This window comes from Harpia harpyja, chromosome 2 (genome assembly GCF_026419915.1).
Source record: "Harpia harpyja isolate bHarHar1 chromosome 2, bHarHar1 primary haplotype, whole genome shotgun sequence".
Taxonomy (NCBI): Eukaryota; Metazoa; Chordata; class Aves; order Accipitriformes; family Accipitridae; genus Harpia; species Harpia harpyja.
The window spans coordinates 32565063-32582430 of NC_068941.1; the positions used below are offsets into that span (position 1 = coordinate 32565063).

Here is a 17368-nt window from a genome sequence, read left to right on the forward strand (position 1 = left end):
AAATTTGGGGTTTTTTCTCCAATTGTTCATCTTCAAAACCCATCTTCTGAATATTCAACAAAAAGCAATCCAGACACAAACAGCTAACATCATTTTTACACATCTAATCTAATATTTACACTATTTTAAAACTTTTTTGTGCTAGACTATGAAGCCTTTATATGTACTCAAATTAATGACTGTTATCCACACTAGTATGTACTTGTCAGAGCCATGCTCTTCTAAGTTTTTCACATTATAACATTGCCAACAGCAATCTTTAGAAAAATCATGTATCAGCACCTTTACCAAAACACTAGATTTGTTCCAGAATTTGGAGCTACTACACATTTAAGCTAACTGACAATGTCTGTTCATCCTTCTCATTCTGAAGCCTTTGAGATTCATATTTTCAAGCTATTTTTCCAGAAACCCAAAGATTAGGGCACTATTTTGTTTTAAAATGAAAGCAGGCAATATTATACAATCATAGGATTTCAAGGAAGATATCAAACACTGTCATGACAGAACTGTGAGGAAAAAATGACATTGCATTTATTTACCCTTCTTGTACTTCTTTTTCTTACATTTATTCAGATACTGCCTCTCCTGCACTCCTCTTTCTTTTCTTCCTTCACCTTCCTCCCTTACCTTCACTTCTTTACGGTCAAGATGCCATAAAGAGAAGTCGATGTGTTCAGAATTCATGAGCAATTGCAGGACCTCATAACTGACCCTACTGGACTACCTGACCACCTGAGGTCTCTTCCAGCCTGAATTATCTTATGATTCTACGAATGTCTATGTTACAGGTAGTAAGAGTGCTAAACATCTTGCTCCAAAAGCAGATGTCTGAGCAAATGCAGTACAGCAGACAGATTTGCAACAGCTTTACAGTAGTGGTGTTCCTTTAAATTTACATCACCTGTCCTCACCTTACCTCCCCTGTTGCTGTTACCTAAGCAGTCAGCCCATTTGCCTTTATCTTATGCTCCTTATGTGCCCAAACCCATCTATCACTTATAGCAAAGTGTTTGAGTAAGATCAATACCAACCTTAAAAAGTGAAAAATGATAAAACTTTTGGGGAAGATTAAAGGAAAGAGAAAAGCAACCTCTGCTGTGCTAGATGCGGAAAAAGGTCTCTAATCCCAAAAGGAGTGCTGTTTTACCTATGCACAATATTATACCAAATCTCAGCAACATCCAGGTTTGTGAGGTAGGGGCTGCTCACCTTCTGCAAAATTTCTTCAGATGAAGATATCGCTGCCTGACAACAAAACAGAATCAAATGGTTTCTTTACCTCTCACAAGCCTAATATACTGACTGACAGCTACTGTCTTGCTGAGAGAGGGGAACAGCTAATTCCTGCTGGACTCACTGCTCACCCGGGACTAAGAGCAGTTGTCTCTTGCAGAAACAGGAGAGCTCGTTCCCCAGCAGGAACCAGAGAGGGGCCCCTGCTGAGGTCAGAACAAGGGCTAGAAGCCCCTGCCCTTCACACTCACAGCTGTTCAGCAGGATCTTGCCTCCAGGGGACCAGCTCTCTGCAGTTTAGAGGCAGCCTATTCACAGTGCGTGCAGGAACATAGCAGATTTCCCTTGCTGAGCTGCTTATACTGAATATCTATAACTGATTGTTAAGAAAAAGGTAAGAGCTAAATGCCTCTGTACAGTAAGGAGTACTGAATCACAAGTAGTTGAAGGGAAGACCAAAGATGCCTTCTGATACATAACATCTCATTAATTCCCACCACAGCCTCTAAATAAGAAAATATAATAATAATATAATATTTGGATGATTTGGATGATTCCTGTCTCTGATTTGCTTATCAATAAGAGTGAGAGTGCCTGAACTAATAATTCAGAAACAGCAAAAGCTGGCTTAGAAGACAGACATGATTCATTTGGCCGTGATGTGTCAAGCAATTGAACAGCTGGTTGCTGGACAAACAGCAGTACTTTCAGCTTAACTTTACATATCATGTCTGTTTACTGTACAAAGATTAACGGCTGGAGGAATCCCTCCAAAACACTTACCCTGATGAAAAGGAATTTCATCCTTGAAATTTCATCCTGCATTTCAGTCATTACAAAAATTAAATCCCACACTGCAAAGGGTTTGATGACTGATTCATAATTCATTGACATTTTAATACGCAAATAAACACATCATTTCACAATGGCTGGATATGACTTCCAAACAAAGGCATTCTAGTTGCACATGGAAAGGCCAAGGTTACAGATTTCTACCTCATCTGATCTACACTGCAATTATCACAGCACTTATAGCTTGATCCTGTATAAATCTGGAGTTTATGAAAATTTTAGTCAATTCAATCAATTTTACTGTATTAAATCAGTGTCTCTAGTATTCATGTGGTTTATGTTAGTTAAAAGGGCTGAAAAAACATTCAAGAGTTCATAGGAAATATAGGAATTGCACGACTCCATCATAAGGTTTTAATTCAGTAATAGTAACTGCTTGACCACTTAACCGTTTACTTTTTTTTTTTTCCTACTTAATTTTCTTAGCAAAGTTGGGGCGGGGGGAATCAAAATGAACTGCAGTTTAGACAGTAAACACAGTTAATTCCTTTGAATACCTAGCTAACTAGGATGTTTTCTATACAGTTTTGAAGTGAGTCGCCAGCTTTGGATAAGTGCTCTTTTGATCTCTGACGTCGAAGGTCAGCATCTACTTCTGCCAGGTTACCAGTATAACACTGTAAATGCTGATGATCAGCATTAAAGTTTGCATAACCTCCAGAATTGCATTCTATAATAAATAAACTTTTGTTATTAGAAGTACATGTGTGTCCTAGTTTCAGCTGGGATAGAGTTAACTGTCTTCCTAGTAGCTGGTACGGTGCTATGTTTTGAGTTCAGTATGCAAAGAATGTTGATAACGCTGATGTTTTCAGTTGTTGCTCAGTAGTGTTTAGACTAAAGTCAAGGATTTTTCAGCTTCTCATGCCCAGCCAGTGAGAAAGCTGGAGGGGCACAAGAAGTTGGCACAGGACACAGCCAGGGCACCTGACCCAAACTGGCCAAAGGGGTATTCCATACCATGTGACGTCCCATCTAGTATAGGAACTGGGGAGTGGGGGCGGGGAATCGCCGCTCAGGGACTGGCGGGGTGTCGGTCGGCGGGTGGTGAGCAATTGCACTGCGCATCAGTTGTACATTCCAATCCTTTCATTATTGCTGTTGTCATTTTATTAGTGTTATCATTATCATTATTAGTTTCTTCTTTTCTGTTCTATTAAACTGTTCTTATCTCAACCCACGGGTTTTGCTTCTTTTTCCCTATTTTCTCCACCATCCCACTGGGTGGGGGGGAGTGAGTGAGTGGCTGCGTGGTGCTTAGTTGCTGGCTGGGGTTAAACCATGACAATATGACAGATTTTAAAAAAAATTTCTTTTAATTAGCATTTCTCTTTCCATAGTCTTTTACCTCCAGTGCTTTCTTATACTACAAACACAAAATGAGTAAGCCACAACTGGCTGAGATGGCAGTCCTTTAGCCATAATTAAATTCCTGTTACTGAATGCTAGCAGTGCAATTTTGCAGGTAGCATACCACAGCCAAGTACGGTTACCAAGTAGTCCTTTGATATGTTCGTGGTGCTCTGGGTAGCCAATTTGGGTCAGAACCAACATGTATCTCAGCATTCTCAGCTTTGAGGAGCTCTATAAGTATGTAGAACCAGACCACTTGCTAAGCAACTCTGGTGTTTACTATTAGGAAAAAAACCAAGCTTTGTAAGTATTCATAAAGATAGTCCCTTGGTACCCCTGCCAACCTTCAGAGCTGGAATAGTTCTGTTATTTATCCACACTAATAGAATCAGGGCGTTTTGCAGAATGCTCCTGTTCAAACTGCTCCTTTTCATTGTTGTCAGTAATCCAAACCACCCATTAAAATCCTTCCAAACTAGGTAAAACACAAATTGACTATAATCACCACAAGCTAATTATAAATCCAGTGGAAGACAAACCAATGAAATGAACAGAATAAATATCTACTTTTTTCTTTTTAATAAATAAAAATAATGGTGCGATCATCTGGATCATACTTTCATAGCAATAGTCATCCATTATGAACAAATGCTACTTTACCGTACACTTTATGACAGAAAGATCGTGAAGTTAAACAACGTTGCCATAAACACAAATTTTTCATGATGGGTCAGAAACATGCAACATGCAGACAATAACGTTTTACATCAAGTTTATAAAAAGAAAATGTAATAAAATTTCAACATGTTTTAATGCGTTTTTGAAGAACTACATATAAGGGGAAATGTCTCTCAAAAAACCCAGAAGTGTTGGCTATGCTATACAGCACTTATGCACAAACAAATATATTCCTAAAAGATTTTCAAAGTATAAAATACTAATTAGAGACAATTTGGATATATCAATTCAGAAAGCTGCCTAAAGATAGAAAATATTTTCATTCTGGCTAATCCAATGTAAGATCACTTCAGAAACACTGCTGAAAAGCTAATAGTGCATACAGTTCTCCACTACGAACATACATGCCTTTGACAAAAGAGCAAAATAGAGTCTTTCCTTACTGATATTATACGGAATAAAAGTACTCAAGCTTGCAAAGATTGTCACAGCTTAACTCATTCTCCTGAAATCCAAAGCAGAGGCAAAAATTGAGTTTCCAAGATAACGAATACATACAATTGGCACTTGTTGCCTAATCAATGATTCTAATAACAGTAAGGTCCTTTTACTTGTGTCTTAAGCAGCTTTTTGCTGGGTGGCCTTTTGTATTATTCTTACATTGTTTATGAAAGCAAATAGCCAGGAAAATCCATAAATCCCTTCAACCACCTTTGAAACAGAGTCTGGGATTTAAATGGAAAAAAAAAGTTAATGAAACTGTGGGCACCAGCCCAGTACTGTACTCCAGCCCCCTAGGCTTTACATGTAAAGAACATTAGGAAACAAAGACAGGATTTCATTTGGCCCTTCCATAGCAAGCAACTTTGAACAGCTGGCTGCCGGACAAGCAGCAGTACTTTCAGCTTAACTTTACACGTCACTTCTGTTTACTGAACAAACTATCAGCATACTAACTAAACAGTAAGGTCATCCATAAACTTATCTACAGCATGAAAACTTTATATTAATTAATTTAGAGGAGGAAAAGTATGATAGTATCTTCCTGCTCTTTATGTTCTCCCTTTGCAGAAGACAAAACAGTAGCATATTTCTTTCCCTCATCTCCCCAATATATTTTAATTACTTTATTAAACTTGAACAAAATTAGACAAGCAGTTTTGAGGGGATGGAGACAGAAAAATTGGGTAGCATGGACTGAAGTGATTCAAACAGCTTGCTGAATTTCCATAAATATTTCAGAAATTGATCTGAAGCCAACAGAAATGAAAAATTATGAACTCTTTTCCAACAGAAATTAATCAGCTCAGTCAACTAAGCAAAGACTCAGGCTAAAGAAACATCTGCCTTCAGAAACTTAAAAAGAAAATATATCTCCTACTAATTGCCAGAAGGCAGGTTCATCGAAACATCTGCCTTAATGAAAAATACACGACTAAACACAAGAAAATAGTAAAAACATGAGGTAGTTCAAGAGTAGTATAGAACATAAACCTAAAGATATTTAAACAACAGGCAAATATTTGTATGGTGTTGTGCAGAAAATGGTCTTTGACACAAACTTTATATGTCAGCATAATGTCAAAGGAGCCAAAAGCTGGAAAATGCACAAAGAAAACAGTGCAACAAAGCATCACTGCAATGTTTTTTTGGATAAGACAGACCTCTGGAGTTATTTTGGTACAACCTCCTGCTCCAATTAGAGCTACCATCAAGATTTGGTCAGGTCTAGCCAGATCTTAAAAAACCCACCCCAAGCATGCAAATACCACAGGCCCCCGGGTAACCCATACAAGCGCCATACTGCCCTTATAGTGCAAAAATCATCTCCTAGAATTCTTTTGTCCTTCATCAACATCATCTGTGGATACACAGTTGTGGTACTGGAGATCATACAGATACATTTACTGTATCATCATCATTTAATACTGATGCAGAAATGGACATAACAGGTCACCAACTATCTGTGGCTACAGACCTCTTCACCACCTAATAAATTGTGATAGGGGATGTCTAGCATTGAGAAAAATGAATAGTTTATACACTTTATAGCAGTACCTAAGAAACACCTCAGCAGTGCTTCTGCTAAGCAATGCCTCAGCTAATAGTTCTTACACATAAAATCTATTTCAATATATATAAACATACATATTTCTGATAACTGACTGTAGTAATGCTTTGCATCATTTACAAATGAAGACACTCAAAAATCACTACATAGAAGTGGAGAATAAATGACACTCTTCTTGAAGTTAACTTTTAAAAATGTATGGATAACATACAAAACTTAAGCCACTTTAGCATCACCTCCTCCTTAAAATTTCTTCCTTTATATATAATGTAAAATTATTAAGTTTTTATTTTCTCAGGCAAGCAATCACATCACATATTGATGAAAAACAGTAATTATAGCACTGCTCATTACTATTCTAACCAAGGAAATCAAGCACCACTTCTGCTAGAAAGATGAGAATATAAACTACTCTGTATACTCAAGCTCAACAACGTTCACACTATCACAGCTAAGACTAATAAAGACTCCAGAGCAGCAGCAACATAACATATATAAAAGCTCTGTACTGCACAGACTGTTTGGCGTATTTGAACAAAGTTTGCCTGTCACACATGCGTGCATGGACAAGTTGGGCTTAAGCAAACGCATATGAAGCTAAGACAGCAATGTAGTCACTTACTTCAGAGTAGAGTTAATAGTTTGCCTTTTTTGTTATCCTATTTTCCTAAGTTTTCCTATTCACAAACTCCACACAGAAAAATCTGCAAGATCCCTACTGCATCCCATTCTACCTACAATGTAGGCACTGGCAGGCAGAATTATTTCTCTGGATCTGTAACTGTGTGGGGAATTGAGAAAGGAACATCCCAGTAACACAGGTCACAAGGAAATCAAAGATCCTCAAAGTAGCTGAAAGGAACTGCAAAACACGGGGGACCCTTCACCTTTGCACGGACACCACCCATGAAAGCAAGGCACATACACACTCTTGTGATATTTCTGAGACAGAACTTCTGCAGATGCTTGAGCCCTTATATACCCAGACCGCAAAGCAAGCATTCAAAGAAGAGTGAGCTAAAGGGGTATTAACATTGTGAGCAAATTCTCCTCAAGGCCAAAGACATAAAACTCTTTTGACAGTAACTAATACAGACACAGCATAGCACAAAGCCTAACATACAGAGAAAAGTGTCATCAGTCAGATCAATACTATTACACAAACATAATCATTAAAATGGGCATTTCTGGTATAAGAGTGGGATTATTTTGAGGGTATTTGACAGGATTCTTTTATGTAGATTAAACCACTTCTTGAGTAAACCAAACTCAAAAGACACGAAGCCAGAACAAGCATCTCTGTGCTAAAAGAATTATATTGCAATTACAGGATAAAGTATTTCTTACAATAGGACAAAAAGGAATATATGTGAGTATAGGAGTATCTGTAACTGAGTAATTTTAAGGGGTATTTTTAATTACAAAAGCCAAGAAAACCTGAGCTGTGATAGTAACCACAACCTCCATCGTGTACCTGCGTAATGGTGACTATTGGCAGAAAAGTGCAATATAAATAGTCTACAGTCACTAAAATCTGAGGAAGGAAGATAAAGGAATCAATGGTTTTCAATTCATTTCCCTCCTTACGTACAAAGGAGCTCAACATCCTTTGATAATCAACAACTGTTGTAAAGCCCATTTCTTCTCTTGTACTGCAGCTTTATATAAACATGTAATCCTGAAGTATGCTTCTAATTTTACTCATGCAGCAGCCACTAGATGTCTTACGAATGGACTATGGACCATGTTCCATCAGATTTGGTTTCTCCATAAAGCTGTTTTAAGTTAATGACTAAAATATTACAAGGTTAGGGGTTTTTTTTAATTAATTATTACTGAGTTGAGAATACTTCAGAAAAGTAATTGGGGAAAAAAAAATTAGTTGAGCACTATGCTCTGTCTCTCTCTAACAGACAACAAAATTAAATCGAATGGGAAATTAATGCAGTATGGAGCACTCAACAATACAGCATACTTGTGATACTTAGTGTATTCTTTCAGTTTTGTAACAGTCTTAAAATTTTTTCTTTGGCTTTGTGTCTACTGCACAATAGCAAATCTAACTGAATCACCTTAATGAACAATATAACATTAAGGCTGTGATTGTACTGAAGCTCTTATTGCTCTGTTTTTACACATGACCTCAACAGGACTACTCCTACATTTAAACAAAGTACACACATGGTTGCAGTAGGGAAGAATAAACTCTACAAGTCACTGTAAAAATTAAATTTACTAAAAAAAAAAAAACCCCAAACCAAATCCAAAAGGAAGTTTCCTTGTATCTTTTTAACTAACTTAAGAAACTACTGTTTTTTAAGCAAGTATTTCCCTATGGTATTTAATAAAATGATTAACAACTTATGCAAAAAAACCTCTATGTTCATAAAATGCCTTGAACTAGATATGAGATATTACCTAATTATTAGAGATTAACTTATCCTTGCAGGACATTCAAGAAAAAATATAGCACAAAATCTGCTCATCTCCCTGATAACAAAATCATGAACAGATACGTTCATAGAGACCTGCATGTTTTGAACTTTTCAGGTGAAGCTGAATCTACAACCAACCAGCGTGTTCTGCAGAAAGTTACTGCAGTGATTTTCAGCCCTACTATTTGCCATTGCGACAGCTACAAACCAATCTTTAAACAAAATTTCTGACGTTATGGCTCAAATAGGAGTTCAACATTCATAATCTCTGCCATATGTTCTACTTGCTCCCTACAAGCGTGAATCAACTGTGGCTGTAATCCTTATGCCACAGTTAAAAACAGAGAGAGATGTAAAATGCATGTATTAACTATGAAACAAGAAAAAAAATGGGGGACACAAATATAGAAAGAACAATCTAACCTTTGTTTACAAAGCAATTAAGATCCGAAATGTCAAGAAAGCTTGACTGAAGGTATGATTTATTTTCTGCATCACATCTTACTTAACATCATCCAAAATAAGTTACAGAGAACTTATCATTCTGACATACATCAAGTGGGATCACAACTGGGCCAAAGCATCCAGTAACAAGCACAAGCAGAGGAATGTCAAATACGTGCTGCAGATAAGATGGAAAGTAATACATTTGGCAGATGTTTTCCGAATAGCATAGAACACAGGATTAAGAACTGTTCTGTCTCAGCTCAAACTTTTTTTGTTTTTTTAGAGAAACAGATTATTTTAATTAAGAAATCATTTCCAGTCTTTCAAAAAAAGATGAGAGTATAGTGAAGAAATTATGGCAATGCTTCACAAAAATTATACAGCAATAGACTGTGCTCAAAAAATACATTACAGAATATAGGGACACTAACAATTTTGACAGATGGCTATATACCCATTTACGTTGGCTTTCATTTTTTAGATCAGGTAAACTGAGAGGAACCACATGAACAAAATTTATTTCTGTTGTCAAAATTCCTCAAAACTGATACCTGCCTAGTAGGCTATGGTTACATCACATAAATCTGAAATACGTTTTGGGGATGACAAACCTGAATTACAAAGAATGAGAGTCTAGCAACAGGCAAGCAATGGAGTGCTCAAATGAAGAATTTTACTGTTTACATTTATATACTTAAAAAAAAAAATTAAAAAATCACTAGAATCAACAACAGCTAATTTAAGAAAGCAAGAAACATTCACTTGATGCATTCATTAGTCCAAAAGGCATCCGCCTCCCTCAAAAACAAGCACCATCAACAAACGTTTTACAAAGACGTCCAAAACTATCTGACCCACAGTCTATTACAAGAATGAGAAGTTCTGCAAACCTGGAGAAAAAATACGGAACAAAAAGTTATCAGAATTTTAAGTGTCAGACTTTTTTTCACAGGTTTTTGGTGAGTGGTGTGACAGAGAAAATGAAACTTTAAGTTTAAAGTGACTAGCAAATGAAATGTCTTATTTGGAAACTGCCAGTCTGAAGCTACAGGATCTGGATGTAAACCTTGGGATTTTGTTTCACATTTCCTACACCTAAAGCATAGTAACATCTATTTTTGCTTATTTCCAGCTTGCCACAGAAACCACCAAAGAATGCAAACAATTTCAGGATTAGCACACACAGAAAAGCTGTACAGCTACTTTATGGTTAAAGTAAAGGGCCAAATCAGCTACAAGAATTCAGAAGCTGTTCAAGAGTACACATTCTTAACCCTTGATTCTAAAAGTTACATATGAAAAAATAACTCCAAAACTCCTGGCTACAAGACTTCTCACAGTACTTGCTTATGGTTTTATATTTCCATTATAAATAAGAATGAAACATATCCATATAAACTGATCCACAAACTTAATTATTTTAAAAGATGTCATAAATATCTTACAATACACTTTTATACTTAAAATAAGTTATTGCTACTTGCTTAATATAACACCACACTGATCAGTAACAAATTTCTGGATTACACGTAAATTAGGCCTGGAAATCCCAACTCATTATTTTGGAAACCACTTAAATTATTATTAGGATTCCATAGAGTCTTCAACAAGCAAGGCCTAAATTCTTATGCTATGTGTTATTGTAGAGATAAATCTATAAATTCCAATATTAAGCAGTTGTGCATTTCAGATTAAGCCATTTACCGAATTTGCTAGGCCTGCCTACATTTTCCTGGACACTCCTTCTTCCCTTAAACTTTAAAGGTGAAAAAATAGGAGAGGAAAAATTATTCTAAAAACAGCTAAATCCCACACTCCAGCCCAGCCACAATATTCAGAGTCCAGCATGATTAAAATATATATTCATTCTTACATTACTACAAATCATACCTAAAGTTTCAATTTTATTTGAGGAGAAAAGATGGGTCATTGGCTAGCATACTAACATGGAAGCAGAGTTCAGGTTCCAGCTATTTCATATTTCTCTTGTGGATCTCCTCAGGCACATCAGGCTCAGTGCCTCAGCTGTTACGTGGGTATTACTGTTGTCCCATGTCACACATCAGCTCTGAATTTTAACAGCTGAGAAGCTGTAAACTAGATACCACAGCAATAGCAGCAACATAAAATTCTACAACAAAAGGATACAATCAAAAGTGTTCCCACTTCCCCAAGAAACTTGTGAAAGAGAGCTATGTTGGAAAAGAACAACCAAGGAACAACCACATTGCAACAACCCACTCATTAGAAGAGATTTTTAAGGTACAGACAATTCAAGTATTTCAGAGGCTGCACAAACAAGGGAAAAAAACGCAACAATTTGATTCTACAAAGCAAACACAAAAAGCAATTAAAATGAACATTACAAATGTTTTCTTGTAGTATTTTTTATTTTATTTTTAGTCTCCATGTACGCTAAAAGTCTAAACACATATTCATCCACCTCCTTCTGTTCTGCAACCTCTTCCTCCTTCTTCCATTAAGAATCACTAACTAGTGCTAGGCCAAATCCAATCAAGATTTTCTGGGAAAAAAGAAGTCAGTTATGAGAAATGTTAAAAAAGTACATCCCTGTGATTGTATTAATTGAGTATGTACAGAAACATCTATGTTATTGTCTTGCAAACAATTGCAACTACCTGGATAAAGACAGAATGAAGACTTGATGCCATAATACATACATGTGGTTTAAAAAAAAAAAAAAAACACAAAAAAACCACAAATAAAACCCCTTAGTATGACCTTGGGTGTCTTAATTTACTGATTTACAGTGATCAGAGATGCAGTGATCTCAGTCAAATTATTTCAAAACCAGTCATACTGCTGAATTATTGTCAAAAGAAACAAAACAGTACAATGTTTTTATGTTAGTCCAGAGATGGGCTCAAAATAGAGTTTGTGGGAAACAAATTTGATAGTAACAAGATGATGAAATGAACAGACTGGTCATATGTCCTTTCAGATGTTCAATAATGGAAGTGAAGAAGGACTTGATATTAGAACTGAGATACCCATAACTCTGCTGAGTTATCCTTATCTTTTCTTCCTTAGGAAATTACTCTGGAAATGAACCAAATGAAATCAAAGTACAATTCAATGTATGGAGGAAGTGGCAGAATCGGACTTTTCTAGGAAGAACAAAGGACAGATTCTCCAGGCAACAAGCTCTTCTGGGACAAGGACTCTAATTATGAGTACATGCAGTATTAAGCACAAGAAAGGATTCTAGGTCAGGTGGAAGCTGAACAAGTTATTAAATCATGCTTGAGTGCTACTACTACCAGACCAAAAACGCAGCTTCCTCGTATTGCAAAGCACTGATTCGACATCACCCTGGGGGCTCAAATAACACTTCTAATTCCACACACACCCCCTTTTTTTTGACATTTAACTTGTACTGAAAAGCTTCATTTAGATAACATTCTCTCTATCTATAGCACTGTTTTCAAGCCAAGTCAGGTTTCACATGTCCTTTCACAGCTAGCATAGCAGTATATACACACAAGTTCCAAACTGTGTGCTAATTTGTCACAGATTCAGTAGCATGCCAATGTCTAATTCAGATCAGACTTGTACAGCACAGAGATCTGGCAGTGAAACCATTGCTCCTGTTGAGAAACTTAAGTACTACAGGAATACAAACAACAGAAAAGTCCCTGGCCTTAGAACTCTGCAGACCAACAGATGCCTACTATGATTAGAAAGTTCAAAATAAGCAAATATTCACAAACTGGAAACGAAGGCAGTCACACCAAAGCCACCCATGACTAAGGTCATGGTGACAGGACTGAGACAGTCTCTCTTATTTACTTGGATTGTTCTGCAGCATTATACTGCAGAAGTACATTGCAGTGCTCTTTTCAACAGAGGACACTTTAAAGTCATGCCTTCAGGAAGACACATAGCACAAGAACAAACAGAATATAGAACTAAATTAATATAACTAAACAAACATTTTTCAGTGTTAGCATTGTTGCTTCATCCCTTTTCCCATTTTGATAAATATACAAGTAACCTTTTTCAAGGTCTGGAGGACACTCTTCACAGCAGACTACTAACAAAAAAAATTAGTTTAACTTCTTTCTCACTGCAGAATGAACTATGCTTTCCCTCTCAAATTAAGAAAAAGTTTACTGATTTCAAGAATCAAAAGAATACACTTCCATTCAACAAGCAACATCAACACCTGTGAAGAGCCATCTTGGGTGAAAAAGACCCTTCAAGCAAACTGTTAACTTCTGCTTTTGAAAATAAAAGTTCTCCATTCTTCACACTACCAAGTGTACCTATTTTTAAAAAATCCACCAAAGTATCTAGCCAGAGGATTTGAAAACGTATTCATCAAAAAGAAAGTTGTTGAGAGAATGTGGAGGAATACAGATACTGCAACCTCTACAGAGCAGTTAAAAAAAAAAAAAAAAAAAAAAGAAATTTCACCCACACTAAGATTTGTAGCAGTAATATGAAGCTTGTTAAAACAATAATTCTGTCTATCACAGTTGACAAGGTCTGAAGAATATAAGTCAAAAAAAGCCCAAATCATCAATTTAAAATATGAAAAACCTTAGAAATTTATCCATATTGATGTCAAATTTGTCATTAAAGTCCACGAAATTTATCTTGCGCAGTAAGTCTGGTTTCTCAAGCTTACCTATGTATATTTGATACCCTGGTTCATTTTTCAAGTTACTATTTCTGAACAAAGATTTCATTACATTCTTTTCCCTGTATGAGGGAAAATGAGCTACAAACACTAAATCCCTATTCACACTATTGAAACATGCATTTTGAGAACAGGCAACACATATACAAGTAGCTTCTGTTGATGATACAGAAACATAAGAATGATATAGATAAATAAATTTTCAAGCAAAATATACCCAATATTACTACAAAACACAATGGAAATATGAGGCATGATTCAAGGTATTATATCTGCAAATTACCTTATTTCTTGCACAAAATAAGCCTGTCACGCTGCAAGTAACAGCACCATGTTCTTTCCTAACGATACCGGCTAGTTAAGTCCCACCGAACTTGCACCTAAAAACATGAACCCGTCTAGGATGCAGCATGAAATGCTAGCTCATGAAAGTCCATGACATATACCAATATCTCCCAATGTCTTTAACTGATGAAGGATAGGGAAAGGAAGCCAGTTTCCATATGCAGTCTTGAATGTCACAGATACAGCCTAGAACCATTTACAACCTGAGCTAACTTTCAGTGCAGCCTTCAAAATACCAGCTACAAAGTCTAGGACAGCAAGTATTTGTATAAAACAGAGAAGTTTAAGAAGGTATTTTCATTTTTTCCAGCATACTCTTCCTAAGAAAGGAAAGACTGCAGAAAACGTGTGATGCAACTGTGAGCGACAATAAGAAGTTTGTCCAGTTTAGCATTTCTTCATGGAAGCACTCAGAACAGTTTATACTGCTTAGAGGTATCTTAGTCTTTGGGGGTGGGGGGATGTTGTTTTGTTTCTTACTTCTTGTCACTAAAAATGCAAGAACACAGGAAAGATCTGCAAATGGGATATTCAAAAGCATTTAAGCAGATTTAAGAGCACTTCACCAATCAGACACATTAGAAAATTCCAGGTAGAGTGTGAGATGAATACTATCTCAACTGGTCTACTTGCAATACTTACACAAGCAATTTAAACATCAACAAAAAGACCAACAACTCCATGACAGATCTGCAAAAGTTTAAAAGTAACATCCTGGCACAAACTAAAATAAAAGTGTCATATCTCTCTCTGTTATCTCTGGATTTTTAGATTAATATTCCACAACAACAGGGGACAAATTTTATTGCTTCAGATTAGATTTGACTGATTTTAATATTGGGGTTATTTTCCAATTCTTCTACACTTACAAGATAATTCTACAAACAGCTGAATCTCCTACTTGCCTTTGCTCTTCAATACTTTAAAAGTTTTTAAAGGATGTGAATTCCTTTTGGTATTGCTGTGGTAAGATGCCAGAAATTTGACATGAGACATGCACCAAAAATTAACTTTTCAGAAGCTATTCCAGACCATCTGGAGAAGATGCATTTCAAGTACAAAATAATTAATACCACCTTCACTAAAACACTAACATACAGTAGTCTGGCCTTTCCTTTGTGCAATTAAAAGCTTTGAAAATATCAGACTACTCAGAACAGATTATGAATCACTCACAACAAAGTAATTGTATTTTTTTTTTTTTTTTACACTATTGGGGTTTTTTTTCTTAAACATAGCAGTGCTATCTTCCTTGAAATTGCTGATTAGAACTTTGAATGCACAACTGTGGCCTAAGAACTCACTTTCAGGAAGAGCTAAAATGAAACTCCTGACCTTATCCAATGTCGAATTGTATCCAAATCAAGTAATACAGTCATGGTTCTTAACATGGAAACCTAAAAACACTGAAAGTACAGATGGAAACCATAAGTAACTTCAACAGACAGAAAAATTCCTCCTTATCTCATATTTTGTCACAAATGATTTATGGATTGGAAACAAAATCTGTACCTCAAATCTGCAACAGATAAAGATTGGGGGATGGAAAAAGAAGGTATATGCAGCCACTTGTACAATGCTTACCTTTAAGAGTACACACAACACCTGTGTTTCTAGCAGAAACATTAGTTTCAAAGTACATTACATATACACAAGCCTATTGTATTGCCTCAATGAAATATGTTGTGATTCATAAACTCCTTATAAAATGTCAATAAAGGGCTTACAGAAATTCACTAATGCTGCACAAAACTTGACAGTACCTCAACAGTGATATGCTTTTTACATTACGAGGCAGTCCCATCCCCACAACGTACAAAACGCTGACACTGCAAAATAAGGTTGTTCAAAACAAGTTTGCCTACATTTCTGAAGGAAACTGTCTAGTTTAATAACCACAAAATAAACCTCCATTTTATTTATTATGATCACTTATGAACTGACATAAAATCTGGGGAATCACAAACTCTGGAAACAACCAGTGGCCTTAGAAATAACTCCTTGGGGATATTAAATTCTAATTCATCTAAGCAGAGATGAATAGAGTCTCAGTAATCCAGTAAAGTAAGAAACTGTGAACTAAGAACACAGGTTGAATTATTTTTCACAAATAATCTACACATAACCTAATGGGTTCTCCAAAGACCATTACAAAAATGATAATGTAAATTATCTATGAAGTATTTCAACTTCCAGCAAATCTTCTCCTTCCCTCCCAAACCAATAACAAATAATGTTTTTAAAGAACCTATTCCCAGAACAAAATATGAGTGAGCGTCAATAAACTTGAGTGAGAAGAATATATAAATTTTTTCAATGTGTTTGCAGTATTTTTTTACCGAGGAGAAAGAGACACACTCAGGCTCAGTTTCAGTCATTCTCTGGGCTGCAGTCTTTTTTGCGCCCAAGCACAGAAACTATACTTTCCTTCTCATGTTCAGTTAATCTTCTGATCTTAACTTCTTAACTTAACTTTTCCTTTCTTGAAAGCAAGATTATACCAGGAAGAGAAGTTGTGAGAGGTTCAATTAAGAGAGAGAAACTTTTTTGACTTGTTTCTGGGGAACATTTTTCAAACCTTTGCATAGCCTCGACAGCACTTTCACATTCTGACTACGCCCCTCTCCTCCTAATGAAGAGGGTCATATATTCTCATGTGCTCAGAGTGCTGCTACAAAAAAATATTACTTGTTAGTTGCTTAAAAATCACCTCTTTATATCCTTTCATTTGCCTCCTTTTTTCTCCTACCATATCAAACAAGTTATTGCCCTTTCCTCTGAATTCCAGCCATAACCTAGCCTTCAATGCTACCACCTTTTTCAATTACCAATATACTGGCCCTTGAACTATGGCAGCATTTATTGATCAATTAAAAAAAATAATTTTAAATCACTTGCACAAATCTTCTCATGTTGTTACATATGTGCCAGGAAAAAATTCCCAGAAATTTCCATTGAGCTCCTCATTCTCTTACAAATACTTCCCAGCATTCTCCTTTATCCCAAAGGATATAAAACTCCAGCACAAGTTGAGCTGATCAACTTTCCCCCTCTGTCACTCCCTGCTCCACTGTTACCTCTTTTCTTAGACTTGAAAACATTCAAGGCAGAAGGCATTACTCTGCTATGTGTTTATACAGCACCTAACACAACAGACTGCAATTATTGCTCTTAGGTCCTACTCCAACACAATGAATATGTCAACTGTTAAATCATCAATTCTAATTTGAAGAAAAACAAAAATGTTTTAAATCACTTTTTCCAACAGGTGGTCCCAAATTTTGGGAT

General features: G+C 36.1%; 1 protein-coding gene across 2 annotated transcripts in view; it reads right to left on the bottom strand.

Annotated features, from left to right (window-relative positions):
• GSTCD (glutathione S-transferase C-terminal domain containing) overlaps positions 1 to 17368 on the bottom strand; it is a 72168-nt gene that overhangs the window by 25643 nt on the left and 29157 nt on the right. The gene's annotated exons all lie outside the window — the stretch shown is intronic.